The following is a 24336-nucleotide window of genomic DNA, read 5'->3' on the forward strand; positions in this document are numbered from 1 at the left end:
AAAATAAGAATTAGTCTTGAATTTAAGCCCAAATAGTGAAAAGGAGATAAAAATGGAGAATTAAACATAATTCACTAACAAAATATGGTGCGAAAAGCTAAGTGTATAATGAAGATTTGTGACTCATCAAAATAGACCATACTTAGTCTTTTGCACTCCTGGGCAAAATCAAGATGTAGAACAAGGAACCATTCTAAATACATCAAGAGTGTGACACAATCTTTAGGAAACAAAAAGAAAAAGACACGAAAGAAACAAAGCAGATTTACACAATCCCCAATGATTCTCGAAAAAGAAAAGGAGTAGACAACATCCAACACACAAATAATCAGAGGAAACAAATACTTATGGTTGTCATCAGAGCAATTCCAAAACAGGGTAATTTAATCAATCAGCTCAAGAGGTTAATCCAAAAGCAACAAAACCTCACAGATGCACTATTGTGTTTCTCTCAAGTGTCTAAGGTAAGCAATGTCAACTCAATGCACTCAAGAAAGAAAACATAAACAGACTTGGCAAGCCTCTAATATCAACACTCAAAACATATGCATGTTCAAATCAAGAGGTCTTTATGGATGAAATCGGGCAAGGACAAGGGAGGATATAATATGGATGAGAAGCTAAGCTTGCTTTCCAATTTCCTATCAGTAGATGATGAAGACTGGGTAGCAATATCATGTACTCCCTTCACCACAATGGTGCCACTTCTGGCGCTAAACTGTTGGGAGTTGGAAGCCATCTTCTCAATCAAGTGCCTGGCTTCAGTAGGCGTCGTATCTCCTAGTGCTCCACCACTGGCAGCATCAATCATACTCCTATCCATGTTGTTGAGACCTTCATAGAAGTACTGGAGAAGGAGTTGCTTTGGTATCTGATGGTGAGTACAACTTTCACAAAGCTTCTTGAATCTCTCCCAGTACTCATATAAGCTCTCTCCACCAAGCTGCCTAATCCCCGTTATGTCTTTTCTGATGGTTGTGCTTCGGGATGCTGGGAAAAACTTTGCTAAGAACAATAAGAGAGTTGGACAAGTTTATGCTTGATTTCAGTGTTTTATGCAGGTTTTAAGGTGAATTTGATGAAAGAAATGAAGAAGGATAGAGATGGAATCAGAAAAGAACTCAAAAAGTGCAAAAGAAGAGAAGCCGCAAGTACCGCTCAGCGCCAGTTTACCGCTGAGCGGCACTCAAGAACACCCGTTGGCTCGCTAAGGGGTGAAAGTGCAGTTGAGGGGAGAATTGACTACGCGCTGGTACCGCTGTGCGGTGGTATTTTGGGCTTAGGCCCACTTTTCTGTAATATTGCGAATAGTATATAAGCTTTAGGACTTTCTAGGGTTTGTATCTTTGGTTGGAGAAGACGCAAAACACACTTTTCACCCCTTGGGGGTAGAATTGGAGATGGTGACGACTCTCCTCTTCTCTTTCTAGGGTTTTTCTATCTCTTCCATTCTTTCATTATTGTTCATCTAGTTTCACCATGAATATGGTGAACTAAACTTTGTATTGTTGCTGGGGAATCAATGTAATCTTTTGAAGCTCTCATATATGGAATTTTGTGTTTAAACATCATATCTATGATACATGCTTTTTTTCATTAATTGTTAGGGTTTTTCCTCTTTGCTCAAAGCATGCATTGTTTAATGATGACAAATTTATGAACATCGAAAACGGTGCCATAAACTTGTTTAACAATCGGCAAGTGTGACCGAATCGTTTCAAGTAATAAACTCGGTAAGACCAAGTATCGTTCTCCCAAAGGACTCACGGCCTAGTTTAGTTATGTGATTCGTTGATTATTTAAGACTTAAGAACGAAAAAAGTGGAGTTTAATATGCAAAACAGAAAATAAACATATATGCATGAATTTGATCAATGGAATATATGGATGAGTATGTTGTTGGGGTTATCAATTTCATCTTATCCACTCTCATATACTTTAGGAATTCAACATTCTTTTCATCATTGTTAATGCCACTCTCTAAATTACCTTGCAAGAAGGCCTATCCCTAATTACGAGTTCATACGATTCCTAGCATTCCTAATAATTAGTTCTTTTAGTGCAGGAGCTTAACGGCAACCAATATACTATTGGGAGAAATTCCCCGAATCTAGACTTCCCCACACGTTCCCGTATCGACAAAATCAATAATCATGCATTGAATGAGTTAAACAAAGCAAGCATTGAGCAAAGAGGAAAAATCCTAACTAATGATGAAAGAAAGCATAGGTCTTAAATATAAGATGTAAAAACAAATTCCATATATGACAGTTTCACAAGACTACATTGATTCCCCAACAACAATACAAGGTTTAGTTCACCATATTCATGGTGAAACTAGATGAATAATAATGAAAGAATGAAAGATAAAACCCTAGAAAGGTGAAGAGGTAGCCTGAGCATCCAAGATCCTCCTTCAAAGGGGTGGAAGAGAGAGTGTTTGCTTCGTTTCTGCCAAAGATACCAAACCCTAGGACGTCCTAAAGCTTATATACTATTCTAAAATTACAGAAAATTTAGGCCCAAGCCCATAAGTGTGTCGCTCAGCGGTAAAGTACTGCTCAGCGGTAAGGGCGTGAGTTGGTTTCTTCCCCTCAGCGGCCATTTTGCCCCTCAGCGGATCCCCCGTGAGCTCCTGAGTGCCGGTTAGCGGTAAACTGCCGCTGAGCGGCAGTTGCGGCTTCTCCTTTTGCACTTTTTGATGTCTTTTCTGATTCCATCTCTCTCCTTCTTCACTTCTTTCACCAAATTCACCTTAAAACCTACACAAAAACACTGAAATCAAGCATAAACCTGTCCAGCTCTCTTATTTCAGAAAATATAAACAAAAGCATGATTTCAAGCTAGTTTCTAAGGGTTAAAGGTTGCTTTTAGTATCAATTTCAAGCATAAAAATAACAGTTTTTCAACTGTTATCACAACCCCAAACTTAGAACTTTGCTTGTCCTCAAGCAAACAAGATGTAACTCAATCTTTTACCAATTCATATGATGGTTCACTCATTCAAAAATCTTCTTTTCAAGATAAGTAAAGACTTCAATCAAACTTATGACCAAGATTTCAATCAAGATGTGCACATGCTTTAGTGTTCACAAAGTTATTTAATATCCAACAAATGCTATTTTTCATGAATGATTAATCAATTAAGCATGGATGTTCATGTGCTCATGGAATACTTCCTCACCAGGTAAAGTGTTTCACTCACACTCAAGTGTATAAGAGGTAATCACTCATTCACTCCACTATCACAATGTCACATGAATCAACTTTGCCTTTCATTTAACCACAATCAAAAACATTAACAAGCATGCATTATCACAAGGACTTTTCAATGGCTTATAACGTGGCTGGGCTAACAAGAAAATTGGTTTTTCTGGATCACAAAATCCTTGAGTTAAGAGAATCATAACAACACAATTATTCTTATTTTTCCCAAATTTCTTTTGCATTGAGCTTTGCTTTTTCTTTTCTTTTCTTGTGTTTTTAATTTTCTTTTCATATTCTTAATTCTTAGCTCTTAGCTCAATGCTTTTCCTTTTTCATGCTTTCCTAACAACCCCAAACTTGAACATTTAACAATACCACACAAGATTTTCTACTTAACTCAAGGTAAAGCTTTTCAACAAGGGTTTTCAATTTATGTTCAAGGCTAAGGGTTCAAAGGATAGAACACAAAGTGTTCTCTTTTAATGGGCTAACTTTATGAATTTGGCCAATAAAAAAGGTTCCAACAAACGGCCTTGATCATATGATGCAAAACAAGCAATTGATTCAATCATAGAAAACCTGGGCAAAATCATTCATGTTTCCAAAGTAATAGCATTCAATCAATAAAAACTCTGGAGCTTAAAACCTCACATATAAGCTCATTCACATTTGACATACACATCCTGCTTAATCTCACAATCACAATCATAATATCCTGCATTTGTTCACAAAGCTTGTGAATCACCTGTATAAGCATTTTATGTGCACATCTATCTCAACATCAATCAATCAATAATTATCATCAAGCATTACTTATCACACAATCACAGTCAATAGCAAACCATCATAACAAACCAGGTTTCCAATAGAGTACATCAACCTTAATCTAAAACAAAAGTAAATAAGTACAGAACATTGGGTTGCCTCCCAGTAAGCGCTTGTTTAACGTCACGAGCCTGACCCAAACTTTCAAGGATCAACCAACAGCATCATTGTGGACAATTGTTGCAACTCCCCTCCTAAATAGGGCTTGAGACGTTGACCATTCACCACCCAACTTTTCTGTGGATCAACAGCAGCTGGATTAAATATTTCAATTGCTCCATGCGGATGCACTTCTTTTATCACAAATGGTCCTGACCATTTTGACTTCAGCTTCCTAGGAAATATCTTCAATCTTGAATTGAACAATAGTACCTGTTGTCCTGGATTGAAAACTCTATTCACCAACTTCCTGTCATGATAAAATTTGATCTTGTCTTTGTAAGCCTTGGATGAATCATATGCATGTAATCGCATTTCTTCAAGCTCCAAAATCTGCCTTCTGCGTGTGCATTGAGTTTCATAAGGATCAAAATTCAAGAATTTCAAAGCCCATAACGCTCTATGCTCCAATTCTACTGGCAAATGACATGCTTTCCCATAGACTAATTGAAATGGTGATAATCCCATAGACGTCTTCATTGCCGTCCTATAAGCCCAAAGAGCATCATCCAATTTGAGAGACCAATCCTTTCTTGATGAAGTCACTGTTTTTTCCAGGATCCTTTTTATCTTCCTGTTAGACACCTCAGCTTGTCCATTTGTTTGTGGATGATAAGGTGCAGCTACCTTATGTTTCACTCCATAGTGTTTGAGTACTTTTTCTAGCTGATAATTGCAAAAATGAGATCCTCCATCACTAATCAACACTCTTGGAGTGCCAAAATGTGAGAATATCTACTTCTTCAAGAATTTAATTACCGTGCTAGCATCATTTTTAGGACAAGCTAATGCTTCCACCCGTTTACTCACATAATCCACTGCTACTAGAATATATTCATTGTTGAAAGATGGAGGAAAGGGTCCAACAAAGTCAATACCCCAGCAATCAAAAACCTCAACCTCTAAAATGCCTTGTAATGGCATCTCATGACGTTTAGTGATCGTCCCTATTCTTTGACATTTATCACAATTTCTGGCATGATTATGGGCATCTCTAAATAAAGTTGGCCAATAAAATCTTGATTGAAGGACTTTTGCTGCTGTTCTTTCTCCATTAAAATGTCCTCCATAAGGTGAATCATGACAATGCCAGAGAATTCCTTCTGCTTCTTCATTTGTCACACATCTCCTCAGAAGATTATCTGCTCCAATCTTGAACAAATAAGGATCATCCCAAACAAACTACTTGGCATCATGCAAAAAATTTTTCTTTGTTGCCAAGTTAAGTCTTCTGGCATGACCCTTGCAGCTTTGAAATTAGCTATATCAGCAAACCAGGGCCTCTGCTGAATATACATGAGTGTTTCATCTGAAAAAGATTCCCAGATTTCGGATTCCTTGCTAGTGACCTCATTGTTGACTAACCATGACAAATAATCAGCAATTAAGTTCTCACTTCCTTTCTTATCACGAATTTCTACATCAAATTCTTGCAACAGTAGTACCCATCTAATCAGACGTGGCTTAGAATTTGGCTTTGTCAACAAATATTTGATAGTTGCATGATCTGTATAGACAGTCACCTTAGATCCAATAAGATAAGATCGAAATTTCTCTAAAGCATACACAATAGCCAGGAATTCTTTTTCTGTGGTAGCATAATTCAGTTGAGCATCATTCAGAACCTTGCTAGCATAATAAATTGGATGAAACTTTTGTTCTTTTCGCTAGCCAAGAACAAATCCTATTGCATAATCACTTGCATCACACATCAATTCAAAATTTTGATTCCAATCTGGCGCTACAATTACTGGAGCCGACACTAATTTATTCTTCAATGTGTCAAAAGCTTTCAAACAGTCTTCATTCATCACAAAAGGAGCATCCTTCATCAAAAGATTACTCAATGGTTTAGCAATTTTTGAGAACTCTTTGATGAATCTTCTATAAAACCCAGCATGACCGAGAAAACTCCTTATCCCCCTTACATTTGTTGGTGGAGGCAGTTTCTCAATGACTTCTACTTTAGCTTTATCTACCTCAATTCCTTTAGCAGAGATTTTATGCCCCAGCACAATTCCTTCAGTTACCATGAAATGACATTTCTCCCAATTAAGAACAAGATTTGTCTTAACACATCTTTTTAGAACAATATTCAAATTAGCCAACATCTTTGGAAAGAATTTCCAAAAATTGAGAAATCATCTAGAACACTTCAATACATTTTTCCAAGAGATCTGCAAAAATTGCCTGCATACACCTTTGAAATGTGGCTGGAGCATTACATAATCCAAATGGCATTTTTCTATATGCAAAGATACCAAAAGGACAAGTAAAAGCCGTCTTCTCTTGGTCTTTTGGATCTACCACAATTTGATTGTATCCAGAATATCCATCTAGAAAACAATAGAAAGCTTGACCTGATAATCTTTCTAACATCTGGTCCATGAAAGGAAGAGGAAAATGATCCTTTCTAGTAGCTTTATTCAGCTCCTGTAATCAATGCACATACGCCAACCAGTAACTGTACGAGTAGGAATGAGTTCATTTTTATCATTATGAATTACTGTCATCCCACCTTTCTTTGGAACCACCTGTACTGGACTCACCCATTCACTATCAGAGATTGGATAGATGATACCAGCTTCTAGCAGTTTCAACACTTCTTTTCTAACCACTTCCTTCATAACAGGATTTAACCTTCTCTGTGGTTGAGCACTTGGTTTATAATCTTCTTCCATAAAAATCTTATGCATGCAATACGTTGGGCTAATACCTTTAAGATTTGATATTGACCACCCAATTGCTTCCTTGTTGGCTTTCAAAATTTCTATCAACTGCTCTTCTTGTAAAGATAAAGAGTTATTGATGATGACTGGCTTTGTCCCATCTTCTTCTAGAAAAACATATTTCAGATGTGATGGCAATCTTTTCAATTCTGGCGTCTTTGCTTTGACTTCTTCTTCCTTATCAATTATTTCAAAGATTGGATCTTCCACTGGACTCTTTTTCAATGTTTCCAAGTCCATAACACATTCATCAATTAATTTCTCTTCTTCTTCATCTAAATCTTCACAAGCATCAATGAGAGTTTTCTCTAATGGAGAAATATTTCGCATCATCCTTTCTTGCACCATACAAACTTCATCAAGTTCATCAAATTGAAAACATGCTTTGTCATCATTTGGATATGTCATGGCCTTGGATACGTCAAAAGTGACATCTTCATCATCAACTCTCAATTTAAGCTTACCATTCTCTACATCAATTAAAACTCTAGCAGTCTTCATAAAAGGTCTCCCAAGAATAAGAGGAACATCACTATTTCCTTCCAACTCCATCACAATAAAATCCACTGGGAATACAAATTTATCAACCTTCACTAGAATATCTTCAACCACTCCATATGGATATTTAAAAGACCTGTCTGCCAGTTGAAGAGCCATTCTGGTCGGTTTGATTTCCAAACCCTGAATTGTTCTGCACATGGATAGCGGCATTAAATTAATGCTAGCTCCTAAATCAATCAATGCTCTTCCAACTTTCAAATCTCCTATGGTGCATGGAATAGTGAAGCTTCCTGGATCTTTAAGTTTAGGAGGTAGTTTCTGTATGATTGCACTGCAGTTACCCTGTACATTGATAGTTTCCTTTTCAATGTACTTGTTTTTCTTTGTAAGAAGTTCCTTAAAAAACTTTGCATATGCTGGCATCTGTTGCAAGGCTTCAGAGAATGGTATAGTGATCTCCAACTTCTTAAACAACTCCATGAATCTTTCCAACTGCTTTTCTTTCTCCTTCCTTGAATAACTCTTTGGATAAGGAAGTGGCTTTTCACCCTCTTTTTCTTTTTGTCTCTCCTCTCTCTCTTCTCTCTCTTTTTTTTCTCTCCTCTCCTCTTCTTCTTTTTTCTTTTTCTCTCTCTCAACTCTTTCTTTCCACTCACATGTTTCTTTTTCACTCTCATTCTCATTTTCTTTCTCCTCTTTTTCTTTTTTTTTCTCCTTTAACACTTTACCACTTCTGGTCACAACAGTTTTACACTCCTTTCTGTTGCTTCCTCTGGAGTTTTTTCCATTTAATGTTTCCTCCTGCTGAGGCATCAAGCATCATCTTGGTTTGTGAACCAAGACCTCCAAGGAAGGTTAGGACTACTTCCTCTTCTTTGAATCCATGCGTGGGTTTTTTTCGTAGCAAGCTTTTGTATCTATCCCATGCATGACCCAGTGATTCTTCCATGCCCTGCCAGAATGAAGAAATCTCTTGCTTGCCTTTGTTCACCTTTATTTGTGGGAAGTATTTATTTAGAAACTTGGTTACCACTGCTTCCCACTCTGTGAAACTTCCCTCTGGAAAAGAATTTAACCAAAGCTTAGCATTGCCTCCTAATGAGAAAGGAAACAAGCTAAGTTTGATCGCTTCATCTGGCACCCCATTGATTTTCACTGTGTTGTAGATCTCAGTAAATGTAGTGAGGTGCTCATATGGGCTTTCATGAGATAACCCATTGAATTGATTGCTCTTCACCAGTTGGATCAATGTTGGTTTGACCTCCATGTTAGCTGCATTGACTCTAGGTCTAGCTATACTGTTAAAGTGCTGAGGTCTAGCTGTATTGGTGTAATCAGCAAGAGTTCTTCTGATATTATTGTTCTCCATATTTTCTGTGCTATGGTCAGAACCTTGTGGTGATGGTTGCAACAGAGTTTTCCGGAGGAGGGAAAAGTTCTCTGGATGTTCGGATTCTTCTCCTCCGTCTACTCTCGTCTAAACCTTCAAGAAGAGGTTTTGCAATTATCTTGCTCCTAGTTCGAATTGCCTCCTGCATACACAAGAACACAAAACCCTAGAATATTTGGTTAGCACAAAAAGATATAGGAGAAGATATAAGATTCAGAGAATAAAATAAAATAAAATAAAATAAAATAAAATAAAATAAAAACAAAAAATAAAAACAGAAAAATAAAAACAGAAATTCAAAATTAAAGTCAAAGATAATCAATAATCACACAAATTAACCAGTTAAACCACGAGTCCCCGGCAACGGCGCCAAAAACTTGATGACAAATTTATGAACACCGAAAACGGCACCACAAACTTGTTTAACAATCGGCAAGTGTGACCGAATCATTTCAAGTAATAAGCTCGGTAAGACCCAGTATCGTTCTCCCAAAGGACTCACGGCCTAGTTTAGTTATGTGATTCGTTGATTATTTAAGACTTAAGAACGAAATAAGTGGAGTTTAATATGCAAAACAGAAAATAAACATGTATGCATGAATAGGATTAATGGCTAAAACAAAATACAAACACTTCAATGGAATATATGGATGAGTATGTTGTTGGGGTTATCAATTTCATCTTATCCACTCTCATATACTTTAGGAATTCAACATTCTTTTCATCATTGTTAATGCCACTCTCTAAATTACCTTGCAAGAAGGCCTATCCCTAATTACGAGTTCATACGATTCCTATCATTCCTAATAATTAGTTCTTTTAGTGCAGGAGCTTAACGGCAACCAATATACTATTGGGAGAAATTCCCCGGATCTAGACTTCCCCGTACGTTCCCGTATCGACAAAATCAATAATCATGCATTGAATGAGTTAAACAAAGCAAGCATTGAGCAAAGAGGAAAAACCCTAACTAATGATGAAAGAAAGCATAGGTCTTAAATATAAGATGTAAAAACAAATTCCATATATGAGAGTTTCACAAGACTCTACATTGATTCCCCAACAACAATACAAGGTTTAGTTCACCATATTCATGGTGAAACTAGATGAATAATAATGAAAGAATGAAAGATAAAACCCTAGAAAGGTGAAGAGGTAGCCTGAGCATCCAAGATCCTCCTTCAAAGGGGTGGAAGAGAGAGTGTTTGCTTCGTTTCTGCCAAAGATGCCAAACCCTAGGACGTCCTAAAGCTTATATACTATTCTAAAATTACAGAAAATTTAGGCCCAAGCCCATAAGTGTGCCGCTCAGCGGTAAGTGCGTGAGTTGGTTTCTTCCCCTTAGCAGCCATTTTGCACCTCAGCGGATCCCCCGTGAGCTCCTGAGTGCCGCTTAGCGGTAAACTGCCGCTGAGCGGTATGCGGCTTCTCTTTTTGCACTTTTTGATGTCTTTTCTGATCCCATCTCTCTCCTTCTTCACTTCTTTCACCAAATTCACCTTAAAACCTACACAAAAACACTGAAATCAAGTATAAACCTGTCCAGCTCTCTTATTTCGGAAAATATGAACAAAAGCATGATTTCAAGGTAGTTTCTAAGGGTTAAAGGTTGCTTTTAGTATCAATTTCAAGCATAAAAATAACAGTTTTTCAACTGTTATCAATGGCCTTGATCATATGATACCTACAAGAAAGTCATTCAATCATAGAAACCTGGGCAAAGTCATTCATGCTTTCAAAGTAATAGTATTCATTTACCAAAAACTCTGGAGTTCAAAACCTCACAAGTAGCGCTTGTTAAACGTCACGAGTCTGACCCAATATCCTCCAGCACCCTTCAGTAAGTGCAAACCTTTCTTACCAACACCCATCAGTAGTTGTAAACAAACGTAGTATCCTTCAGTAGATACTCAACCACCTAGCATCCATCAGTAGATGGTATACCATAAAATCTCAAACAACAACAATCAATGTCCACAGTTTATAAAATTACATAACCAAAATCAAAAATCAATGTTCTGAAATCACTGGGTGCCTCCCAGTAAGCGCTCTTTTAACGTCATTAGCTTGACCCAATAAAGTTCAAGTTCCATCACACCAACTCATCAACTGCTTCCGGTCCACCTTTTTGACTCTCCTTGAATATGGAGCTTCAATTTCTATCACTCCATTCTCTTTATAGTCTTTCACAACCCACAACTTATTTTTGAATCTTATAGGTGTACCAAGTTTGAGTTGTGCTTGGATAGAGTCATCATGAACCTTCCTTCCTTTGCCATCTTTTTCTTCTTGCCTAACCTGTGACAAGAAACAATTTTTACCTTTGAAGACCGACTTTGCAGCTTTTGAACTAATCAAGGGTACATCTTTACATGCAGCTTTATGACTAGCCTTCTTCTCTTGAATATACTGCTCCTCTTTGAAGACATTAAAGATCACCTTCTCTCCTCGGTCTTGAAGCACTATCATCCCTTCATCCACATTGATGATTACCTTTGTCGTTTTCATAAACGGTGTTCCAAGAATGATTGGGACCTTCTCATCCTCCTTCATCTCCATCACCACAAAGTCCACCAGGAGTTTTAATGTGTCAATGCACACCACAACATCTTCCACCACACTATAGGTGATAGCTCCAGCTTTGGTGCTATTCTACAGATCCGTGAGCTTCCAGGGAAGAAAAGCAGTGACAGCGGAAGAACAAGATGAAAACAGTCTAGACTGTGCAGTAGCAGCGAATGAAAATGTGGAAGCAGAGTTTGGATGAGGTGCTTTGGGGAAATGGAGCTAGCTCAGACAGCCTTCATCAATGGAAGGAAGCTAGAGGAGGTTTGGTAGGAAGCACAAGAGTGACTTTCGGTGGGAGAAGACGTTGGAAATTGCATCAGCAAATCTATTCTCTCAATTCATCAAAAGTGAGCTACAAGCTTTGCTTATGAGATTTTATAGATCAATCTCAAAGCCTTTTACATGTTTTCTTTGGATCTGAAATGTTAACCATGTGCTCAATGTGTGGCTTCTATAAAAGCCTTATGAAGCACGTTGACAATTGAATTTTACATGTGAAAAATGAAAAATTACTAATGCCACCCCATAGAAGGATAAGCACACCCCTTCTTGTGTGTAAATGTCTATTTTACCCCTGTCCATGTTTTGGCAATTTTGTAACATCTTCTTGTTCTCCAATTTCCCATCCAAAAATAGCAAATAGTATTTGACCTTTGGGAGAATACTCATCTTGGATTTTTTTGGCCATCCCTCTTGTGATGGGTCCTATGGTGCTAGGCCTTCTTGTATCATCCCCTCCCTCTTGAGAAGGATTTGCCCTCAAATCCAAAAGGTCTTCATCTTCACTATCAAATCCTGAAAAAGGTTTAAGATCAGATACATTGAAGGTAGCATGAACACCATATTCAGGAGGAAGATCAAGTTGATATGCATTGTTATTAATCCTCCTGATCACTCTGAAGGGTCCATCTCCTCTAGGATTGAGTTTGGATTTTCTTAGTTGAGGAAATCTTTCCTTTCTAAGATGAATCCAAACTAAATCTCCTTCATTGAAGATTAACTCTTTCTTGCCCTTATTATGTTTCTTGGCATATTTCTCATTTTGTTGTTGAATTTGAATTTTAGCCCTTTGATGTAACTCTTTGATAAATTTAGATTTAGATACCCCATCTTGATGAACAAAATCAATAGAATTTGGAAGGGGTATTAAATCCATGGGTGTCAAAGGATTAAAACCATAAACAACTTCAAAAGGAGACAATTTAGTAGTTCCATGAACTACTCTATTGTATGCAAACTCAACATGAGGTAGGTACTCATCCCAAGATTTGTGATTTCCTTTAAGAACTACCCTTAGTAAAGTGGAAAGAGATCTATTGACTACTTCAGTTTGACCATCTGTTTGAGGATGGCAAGTAGTAGAAAAAGATAACTTAGTCCCTAATCTAGACCCACTATCAACAATGAGAGAACAATGATTTTCTTGAATTTTACATCTTGTGTGAAAGATGTTCTCTCTTTGTGATATGTGTTCAAGACTTGGTTGGTTGCTAAGTATCCTTCTCACCATGAGAAGTTGCCCATCATCAGCATATATTTCCTCTTCCCTCTCTTCTTCCTCACTCTCACTTGTACTACTTGGGGTGTCACTTTCACTACTATAAATGTCCTTGCCTTTCAAAATAATATTTCTTTTTGTAGGACATTGAGTAGCTACATGACCCCTTCCTAGACATTTGAAGCATTTGATTTCACTTGTTCTTGTGTGTGAGGGTGTCTCTTTCTTGGGTCTCTCTTCTATTTTGGCTAGAGGTTTAAATGGCTCTTTTTCTTTAAAAATTTTCTTTTCAAAAGTAGGTTGAACTTGAATTCTTTTAGAAGAAGATTTTCTCAAGTTTTGTTGTTCTACCTTTATACACATTTGAACAAGATCATTCAAATCTCTATAAGGTAGAAGTTCAACCTTATCTCTTATGTCAAAATTGAGCCCACTTAAAAATCTAGCTAAAGTAATTTTTGGACCCTCCACTATGCCTGCCCTCATCATATACAACTCCATCTTTTGTCTATATTCCTCAACTGTCATAGACCTTTGTTGTAACCTTTGGAGTTTATCCATGAGTTCCCTATTGTAGTAGGAGGGAATGTGTCTCCTCCTAAGGGCAGACTTGAGATCATTCCAATAGTGGATGGGAGGGGCTTGATGTCTAAGCCTCTCTTTGACCAAGGCAGTCCACCAGTACATTGCATACCCTTGAAAGCTTAGGGTAGCTAGAGAGACCTTCCTCTCTTCACTCACTTGGTGGCATTCAAATAATTGTTCCACCTTCATCTCCCAATCAAGATAAGCCTCTACATTGTCCTTCCCATGAGAGTGAGGCAACACAACATTGACTTCTTTAGGGGGTGGGGGTGCATGAGAATTTCTCCTATGCCTTCTAGAAGTAGAAGGCTGATGAGGGTAATAATCACCCAAACTCATAGTCATCCCTCCCTCTTGAGAGTTGTCACTCTGACTTCCCCTAGACTTACTTTTCCTTATCATTCTCAACTCATCTTGAATAACAGCATTTTGAAGCTCTCTATTGACTTTTTCTTCATTCATTTCTCTTCTTATTTCCTTGAATTCATTAACTAAAGTTTGAAGAGAAAAATGTTCTTTTTCACTATCACTAATCCTAGGAGAATGCCTTCTAGACATTATGATGGACTTAAATGTTATTCTTGAAATAAGGACTAGAGATTTCACTTGAAAGCAATATTCCAGGTAAGGGAGGTGATTCACTAGGAATGCTTAAGTACCAAGCCTTATCCTTGCCAAATATGCTTCTAGTTACTTACTAGAGTCCTTAGATCAAAATCACTCTTAAATCCACTTAAGTCTTAAAGACACAAAGAAAAATACAAAGCAAAGAAAAGACACAACCTAACTCTAAATTCAGACCCCTAAGAGAGCTTCCTATTCGCACAAGATATATACTTATCTAGTCGAGAATGGAACAAGCAATTAAAGTGAGGTCTCCTAGGTGAGGCTTAAATTTTGGATCTAAGACACACTCACCGTCTACCAATTTAAAATGATGAGACTTTAAGTCAAGTTAGCAAATGAGTGAAGAACACTTATGAGCTCTTCCCTTCATTTGCTTGAAATGGCCAACTTACAAAAAGAACAAAAAAAAAGAAAACTGCTAATACAATTAGACTTTGCAAAAAGGAAAAGAGACAAGGTTTGACAATGCAACTTTGGCTTCTCTCAAATAAAACTGAGTGATTCTGGATGCAATCACGCAAGGCTCACAGTTGCAGCTAGGTGGAATTCAATTGGCAGCAATCAAACTGCTATTACAGTATCAGCAGCAGCTATGTTTCCAGCAATTCAATTTCTGCAGCACCGTAGTCACCATGCCTTGTGTTTCCATCAAATCTCCACTTCCTAGGAGGCTACCAATGATGAAGGATCTCTAGATAGCTCAATCCCATGTAATTATACCTCAACAGATTTTAAATCAGCAGGAGATTAGAAAAGGAAATGAAGCAACTGCACAGAATTATCTCAGAAAAATTACTGCACTACAACACCTTTTATCAAACAGGTGGTAGGCCAGAAAGCCAATGACTGAGAATAAAGCAAGAAAAGGAGATGCAAACACGGAGGCACAACAAAAAGAACCTAGGAAAAGTTCTAGAGTATATTAATAAAGCAAGAAATTAAAACAATCTGCAATGGACTCAAATTCGGAGACAATTAGAAATTGATCAAAACTGTTTGATGAATTGTCTGAATGAACAATCAGTTTGATGCACCAAATTTTGCAGATTCAACTTGCACTGGCCAATCAACTTTTTAATTTGCAATATTTGTTTCTGTTATATTGTTTTTAACATTGAATACGTTTGACCAAGCTTTTGCTAACAAGTTTAGATTATTGGATTGCACCGAAACAGTTTGTACAAATAACTTTGTAGTATGCAGCTTGTACCAACAAAAGAAGACTAAAACTGGTGGTTTAGAGAATAAAATTGTGCAGGGTTATTTCAATGTAAAATTTCTTTGCATGACCAATTTTAATTCATCAAATCAAACGTGTTGATACTGAAATTTGATGCAGAAACTTATGATAACAAATTTTTTACTCATTCAACCCTTTTTATGCAGCAAAATGAAGAACTCAACCACCCAGATTTTAGTGCACTGAATCAAACGACCTTTGAACACTGAAATGTGTCCATATACAGCATTTAAAACTTGTTAAAAGTGCTGGAAATAGTTGCAAAGATGTTCAGCAGTGATCTAATACTGAAACAGAATAAAAAAAATACTGGACTAAGCAAAGCAGTGCAGTTCGGCCAACTGCAGATTAGATGCAATGTGAGTTTTCCAATGATGCTACTAAGCCTTTTGCAGAAGCAATTCAATGCTTAGATGGTGTGCATCAAGTACTAACTCGGTTTGGGCATTCAATCACAGATCTAATTCACCAATTTCTTTCAAATAGACACACAAAACTATTCTACTGCTCAAAATTCTGAAACTGGAATTGGTGTCACAAATCATGCACTTGAGCTCCCACTGAGTTTGTCATGGCTCATTTAATGTGCAGATAATGACAACTTCTTCAGTTTATTCAGATATAGCAGAGCACACAATTTTTAAACCAGATTTGAAGACAGAAACGTAAACACACATGACTGAACATTACAGGAAAAAGATGCTCAAACAAAAAAAAGACTCAAACAACACAAATGGACCGATTAAAATGATGAGACACAATCAAAATAAAACGAGCACACAAGAACAGACTGAAACAGAACCTAATAACACCAGAAAATGAATAGAACAGTGAAACAGATTCAAAGACAACAAAAGAGCATGATGACAGTGTGGAATTTAAAAGGAAACACTTAGCTCACTGGTGCATTTCGAACCAGGGTCTGAATACCACATGATAGCTCCAGCTTTGGTACTATTCTACAGATCCGTGAGCTTCCAGGGAAGAAAAGCAGTGACAGCGGAAGAACAAGATGAAAACAATCTAGACTGTGCAGTAGCAGCGAATGAAAATGTGGAAGCAGAGTTTGGATGAGGTGCTTTGGGGAAATGGAGCTAGCTCAGACAGCCTTCATCAATGGAAGGAAGCTAGAGGAGGTTTGGTAGGAAGCACAAGAGTGACTTTCGGTGGGAGAAGACGCTGGAAATTGCATCAGCAAATTTATTCTCTCAATTCATCAAAAGTGAGCTACAAGCTTTGCTTATGAGATTTTATAGATCAATCTCAAAGCCTTTTACACATTTTCTTTGGATCTGAAATGTTAACCATGTGCTCAATGTGTGGCTTCTATAAAAGCCTTATGAAGCACGTTGACAATTGAATTTTACATGTGAAAAATGAAAAATTACTAATGCCACCCCATAGAAGGATAAGCACACCCTTTCTTGTGTGTAAATGTCTATTTTACCCCTGTCCATGTTTTGGCAATTTTGTAACATCTTCTTGTTCTCCAATTTCCCATCCAAAAATAGCAAATAGTATTTGACCTTTGGGAGAATACTCATCTTGGAGTTTTTTGGCCATCCCTCTTGTGATGGGTCCTATGGTGCTAGGCCTTCTTGTATCAATAGGGCTTCTTTAAAGATCCATCTGCCATTAGCAAGGTTACCTTTGTTGGCTTGACTTCAAGATCACCAATTCTTTGAAGCAGAGATAAAGGCATCAAATTAATACTTGACCATAAATCAATTAAGGTTTTCCTTATTTTCTCCTTCCCTATGACGCAAGGAATAGGAAAACTTCCTGGATCTTTCACTTTTGGAGGATGTGGCTTATTCTCAATAACATTGCAATCTCCCTGTTCATCTAGAAATTTCTTCTTTATGGAGACTTGCTTCATGTGCTTTGCATAAGCTGGAATTTGCTGCAATGCTTCATTCACAGGTATTGAAATCTCCAATGGCCTGAAGATATCTTTAAAGCGCCCATATTGTCTCTCTTTTTTAATCTTTTCACTCCCTTTAAGGGTAAGGAATAATTTTATCACTTTTCTCTATCTTTTTCTCTCCCCTCTTCTTGTCTTTCTCTTTTCTCTCATCCTCACCTATTATCTCTTGTTTTCTCTCAACTCTCTCTTTTCTCTCTTCTTTTATTACTAACTAAACTCTCTTTTTTTCTTCATCCTCCCTCTCATCATCTGTACTTACAATAAATTTGCACTCTTCCTTAGGGTTAACCTCAGTATTAGCCCCAAAATTCTTCCTAGGCTTCTCCTTTAAATCTTTAGCCATTTGACCAATCTGGATCTTCATATTTCTAATTGTAGCTTCAGTACTGTTATGGTTGGAGATGGTCACCTGAATAAATTATTGAAGAGTTTCTTCAAGCTTTGTTGATTTCTCATTTAATGCAGATATTTGTTGCCAAATTGATGGTTGTTGTTGTGGTCTATTGAATTGTCTTATTGATGACAAATTTATGAACACCGAAAAATGGCGCCAAAAACTTGTTTAACCCTCGGCAAGTGTGACTGAATCATATCAAGTAATAAACTCGGTAAGACCAAGTATCGTTCTCCCAAAGGACTCACGGCCTAGTTAGTTATATGATTTGTTGATTATTTAAGACTTGTGAACAATTGATTGTAGGTTTTAAATGCAAAAGACAATAACTAAACATGTACGCATGAATTTGATCAATGGAAAAGAGGAAATCAAACACTTTAATGTATTAGATGGATGAGTATGTTGTTGGGGTAATTGATAGGCTGTCGCTGAAGCTATCAAATTAATACTTGATGACAAATTTATGAACACCGAAATACGGCGCCACAAACTTGTTTAACAATCGGCAAGTGTGACTGAATCGTTTCAAGTAATAAACTCAGAAAGACCAAGTATCGTTCTCCCAAAGGACTCACGGCCTAGTTTAGTTATGTGATTCGTTGATTATTTAACACTTAAGAACGAAATAAGTGGAGTTTAATATGCAAAACAGAAAATAAACATGTATGCATGAATTTGATCAATGGCTAAAACAAAATACAAACACTTCAATGGAATATATGGATGAGTATGTTGTTGGGGTTATCAATTTCATCTTATCCACTCTCATATACTTTAGGAATTCAACATTCTTTTCATCATTGTTAATGCCACTCTCTAAATTACTTTGCAAGAAGGCCTATCCCTAATTACGAGTTTATACGATTCCTAACATTCCTAATAATTAGTTCTTTTAGTGTAGGAGCTTAAAGGCAACCAATATACTATTGGGAGAAATTCGCCGGATCTAGACTTCCCCGTACGTTCCCGTATCGACAAAATCACTAAGCATGCATTGAATGAGTTAAACAAAGCAAGCATTGAGCAAAGAGGAAAAACCCTAACTAATGATGAAAGAAAGCATAGGTCTTAAATATAAGATGTAAAAACAAATTCCATATATGAGAGTTTCACAAGACTACATTGATTCCCCAACAACAATACAAGGTTTAGTTCACCATATTCATGGTGAAACTAGATGAATAATAATAAAAGAATGAAAGATAAAACCCTAGAAAGGTGAAGAGGTAGCCTGAGCATCCAAGATCCTCCTTCAAAGGGGTGGAAGAGAGAGTGTTTGCTTCGTTTCTGCCAAAGATACAAACCCTAGGACGTCCTAAAGCTTATATACTATTCTAAAATTATAAAAAATTTAGGCCCAAGCCCATAAGTGTGCCGCTCAACGGTAAGTGCGCGAGCTCGGTTCTTCCCCTCAGCGGCCATTTTGCCCCTCAGCGGATCCCCCGTGAGCTCCTGAGTGCTGCTCAGCGGTTGATAACGGTTGAAAAACCGTTATTTTTATGCTTAAAATTGATACCAAAAGCAACCTTTAAGACTTAGAAACTAGCTTGAACTCATATTTTTGCTTTAGTTTTGTGAATAAGAGAGTTGAAAGTGAATTTAATGGTTTTGTGCAAGATTCCCTTGATTTTGTAGGCTAATTGAATGATTTGAAAGAAGAATGGAAGTACCGAATGATTGGAGTGCTGAAAAGTCAACCAGAAACCAGAAAAGTCAACCAGTCAACCAGAAAAGTCAACCAATCAACCAGAATGCTGAAAAATCAACCAGAACGCAGAAAAAGTGTGACCGAGTGGCGCTTAGCGGTAAAATACTGTTGAGCGGCACTTTTCAGGTGCCAAAATCACCACTGAGGGGCAAAAACAGCAGTTGGGGGCAAAATGGATCATGTGGTATTACCGCTCAGCGGTAAAATACCGCTGAGCGCCATTCTAAGTGGGCTTGGACCAGTTTTTTGTTACTTTTATGGGCTAGGGCCTAATTTTCTGTATTTTTAGAATAGTATATAAGATTTAGGACGTCCTAGGGTTTGTATCTTTGGCTGGGACGAAGCAAACACTCTCTCTTCCACCCATTTGAAGCAGGATCTTGGATGCTCAGGCTACCTCTTCACCTTTCTAGGGTTTTATCTTTCATTCTTTCATTATTATTCATCTAGTTTCACCATGAATATGGTGAACTAAACCTTGTATTGTTGTTGGGGAATCAATGTAGTCTTGTGAAACTCTCATATATGGAATTTGTTTTTACATCTTATATTTAAGACCTATGCTTTCTTTCATCATTAGTTAGGGTTTTTCCTCTTTGCTCAATGCTTGCTTTGTTTAACTCATTCACTACATGATTATTGATTTTGTCGATACGGGAACGTATGGGGAAGTCTTGATCCGGGGAATTTCTCCCAATAGTATATTGGGTGCCATTAAGCTCCTGCACTAAAAGAACTAATTATTAGGAATGCTAGGAATCGTATGAACTCGTAATTAGGGATAGGCCTTCTAGACAAGGTAATTTAGAGAGTGGCATTAACAATGATGAAAAGAATGTTGAATACCTAAAGTATATGAGAGTGGATAAGATGAAATTGATAACCCCAACAACATACTCATCCCTATATTCCATTGAAGTATTTGTATTTTGTTTTAGCCATTGATCAAATTCATGCATACATGTTTATTTTCTGTTTTGCATATTAAACTCAAATTATTTCGTTCTTAAGTTTTAAATAATCAACGAATCACATAACTAAACTAGGCCGTGAGTCCTTTGGGAGAACGATACTTGGTCTTACAAAGTTTATTACTTGAAACGATTCGGTCATACTTGTCGATTGTAAAACAAGTTTGTGGCGCCGTATTTCGGTGTTCATAAATTTGTCCATCAAGTTTTTGGCGCCGTTGCCGGGGACTCGTGGTTTAACTAGTTTATTTGTTTGATTATTGATTATCTTTGACTTGTTTTTGAATTTTTAATTTAAATTTTGAATTTTTATTTTCTGTTTATATTTTTGAGTTTTTATTTTATTTTATTTTATTTTTCTGTTTTTATTTTTCTGTTTTTTGTTTTTTATTTTATCTTCTTATCTCTGATCTTATATCTTCTTTTATATCTTTTGGTGCTAACAATTGTTTTTAGGGTTTTGTGCCTAATGTCTGCAGAATGCAATTTGGTCAAGAATTTAACTATATGGGCACTCAATTCTACCAAAGTAATCTCAACCACTGGTGGGAACCTCACTCAAGCATGGATCAAAGCCAATTTTGGAAAGCTGCCGGACAATTTGAGAACCAACCACAACAACAATGGCAGCAACAAAGCTTTAAAATCAACAATGGGAAGCAAGAGATCTCTTCGTTTAGACAAGGCATGGAGGAAACACTAGGTCACACATGGGACAGGTACAAAAGCCTATTAAGAAAGACTCACACACATGGATTTGACGAAGGAGAAGTAGTCCTAATCTTCCTTGGAGGTCTTGGTTCACAAACCATGATGATGCTTGATGCATCAGCTGGAGGCAATATCAAATGGAAGACTTCAGAGGAAGCCACAGAAATAATTGAAGACATGGCTACTAGTGATAACGAGCTGAACAGTGAAATCTCATGACGCCTTGCTAGCACAGAACAAAATACTAATAAAACAATTGGAGACTCTCAAAAATACACTTGCACAACTGCCACAAGAGTTAAAGACTATTGCACAGGTTCAATCACAGTTGTGTGAATTATGTGGAGGTGATCATATCAATGGTCAATGCGCCTTTCCAACAGAAGCTTTAGAGGATGTTAACTTCATGGCCAACCAATTTCCATACAGTTAGGAGAATTTCAACCAAGGGTGGAAACCACACTCAAGTATTGGTCAAGGGCAGAATGGGCAGGCTGGACAAAATGGGCAATTCAACAAGCAACAGCAACAACCCACTTTATGGCAACAATTTTCTGCATTTAATGAAAGGTTCATAAAGATGGAAGAAACTCTTAATCAATTTATACAGAAAACTGAATCTTCTCAAAAGAGTACTGATGCTGCTATTAAGAACTTGAAGATTCAAATGGGTCAGATTACCAAGCAGTTGGAAGAAATGCCTAACATAGATTTTGGGGCTAATACTGAGGTTAACCCCAGGGAAGAGTGTCAAGAGCTAGTGAGTGTAAATGTTGAAAAAGTTGAGTTGGAAAAAGAAGAGAGAAAAGAGAAAGAAGAAGAGAAAATTTATGTGAAGATTGAGAAGGTGAGTAGAAAAAGAAAAGAAAAAAAGAAAGTGAGAGAAAAGAGAAAGAGGACGAGAGAGAAAAAGAAAGAATCATATGAAAAACCTCGTCCTCATCCAAAGAAGTATCATAGGAAGAAGGAATTTGAGCGCTTTATGGAAATCTTCAAGAAATTGGAGATTAAAGTTCCTATGATTGAGACATTGCAACAGGTTCCTGGGTTTATCAAATTCCTGAAGAAGTTCAGTAGAAAGAAGAAAAAGAAGAAAGAACATGAGCTTGGGTCAAGCTAGTGACGTTAAAAGAGCGCTTGTTGGGAGGCAACCCAGTGATTTAAGAACTTTTAATTTTTGTTTTGGTGATGGAATTTTGAACTTATGGGTATTTGTTTTTGTTATAAGTTTGTTACCGGGTTTACATCTATTGATGGATGTTAGGCGGAAGAGTATCTACTGAAGGATACTATGTTTGTATACACCTACTGATGGGTGTTGGTAACAAAGATCTGCAGCTACTGATGGGTGTTGGCGGATTTTGGGTCAGGCTCGTGACGTTAAACAAGCGCTACCTGGGAGGCAACCCAGTTGATTGATTTTATCTGTATTGTTTGTTTTTATTCTGCTTTAGTTGCATGATAGGGATTGAATGTTTGAGTGATTTGAGACCTTAATTGCAGGAAGCCAGTTAGGGGTATGTTTAGGACGCATTTAGGTTAAGCTAAGGAGAAGGAGAGCACTTCCCGTAAGTGCCGCTGAGCAGCAAACTACCGCTGAGCGGTAGTGTCGCAGAAGGGGCTTAGGTTGCCCCTCAGCGGAACCCAAGCCCATTAGGGGTATTTTTATACCCTAAGCTGTGCCTTGGCCTTTCTTTTTAGATTCTTCTCTGCACACACACTCCTACATACTTTTCCAAGATTTTCTACAACTTTTCCCTCATCCCCTTTTTGAGAAAATTTCTTTTCCACTCACTTTCTCACTTGTTGTCCATCTAAGTTTCGGGTTGGGAGAGAGCATCATTGATGGGGATGAGTTTTTTTCAAAGCACTAGAGCAGGATTTGTTTTATCGTTCATCGTTATTTTTAGAATAGGGTTTGATATACTCAATTGGAAACTTTGTCTGTTATGATGGTTTTCCTATGATTGTGATTGTTTGATAAGTAATGCGTGAATGATGCTTGGTATAGATTGATGGTGAGATGTGCACATTACATGCTTATACAGGTGGTTCACAAGCTTCGTGAACAAATGCAAGTTATTGTGATTGTGATTTTGATATTGAGCAGGATGTGTATGTCAAATGTGAATGAGCTTATATGTGAGGTTTTGAGCTCTAGAGTTTTTGTGATTGAGTGCTATTACTTTGAAAGCATGAATGACTTTGCCCAGGTTTGCTATGATTGAATTACTTGATTGTTTGCATTATATGATCAAGGCCATTTGTTGGTAACCCTTGTATTAGCCAATTTCATGAAATAAGCCACTAAAAGATAACACTATGTGTTCTATCCTTTGAACCCTTAGCCTTGAACATGATTTGAAAACCCTTACTGAAAAGCTTTACCTTGAGTTAAGTAGAAACTATTTTGTGGTATTGACAAATGTTTAAGTTTGGGGTTGTTAGAAAACAGAAAGGGAAATTGAAAGCGTTGAGCTAAGAGCTAAGAATTAAGTATGTGAAAAGAGAAAGAAAAAGAGAAAGAAAAGAAAAGAAAAAAACAAAGCTCAATGCAAAAGAAAGTTGGGGAAACGTAAGAATGATTGTGTTTATATGATTTTCTTAACTCAAGGGTTTTGTGATCTAGAAAAACCAATTTTATTGTTAGCCCAGCCACATTATAAGCCATGAAAAAGTTCTTGTGTTGATGCTTGCTTGTAAGTGTTTTTTATTCTGGTTAAATGAAAGGAAAAGTTGATTCATGTAACATTGTGATAGTAGAGTGAATGAGTGAATACCTCTTATACACTTGTGTGTTTGAGTGAAACACTTTATCTAGTGAGGAAAGATTCCATGAGCACATGAACATCCATGCTTAGTTGATTGATCATTCATGAAAAATAGCATTTGTTGGATATTAAGTGACTTTGTGAACACTAAAGCATGTGCATGTCTTGATTGAAGTCTTTGTCATGAGCTTAATTGAGTACTTACTTATCTTGAAAAGAGGATTTGAATGTGTTGAACCATCATAGTGATTGGTGGAAGATTGAGTTACATCTTGTTTGCTTGAGGACAAGCAAAGTTTTAAGTTTGGGGTTGTGATAACGGTTGAAAAACCATTATTTTTATGCTTAAAATTGATACCAAAAGCAACCTTTAAGACTTAGAAACTAGCTTGAACTCATATTTTTGCTTTAGTTTTATGAATAAGAGAGTTGAAAGTGAATTTAATGGTTTTGTGCAAGATTCCCTTGATTTTGTAGGCTAATTGAATGATTTGAAAGAAGAATGGAAGTACCGAATGGTTG

The 24336-nt window shown here is 37.1% G+C and overlaps 1 non-coding gene and 1 pseudogene across 1 annotated transcript; one reads left to right on the forward strand and one right to left on the reverse strand.

The window, feature by feature from the left end:
- Window positions 1–553: 553 nt before the first annotated feature.
- LOC128197919 (uncharacterized) overlaps window positions 554–24336 on the reverse strand; it is a 102835-nt pseudogene continuing 79052 nt past the window's right edge.
- LOC128193408 (small nucleolar RNA R71) lies at window positions 870–976 on the forward strand. The gene has a single exon (XR_008244629.1). It is a non-coding gene; the product is annotated as a small nucleolar RNA R71 (small nucleolar RNA).

Source organism: Vigna angularis, chromosome 7 (assembly GCF_016808095.1).
Source record: "Vigna angularis cultivar LongXiaoDou No.4 chromosome 7, ASM1680809v1, whole genome shotgun sequence".
Lineage (NCBI taxonomy): Eukaryota > Viridiplantae > Streptophyta > Magnoliopsida > Fabales > Fabaceae > Vigna > Vigna angularis.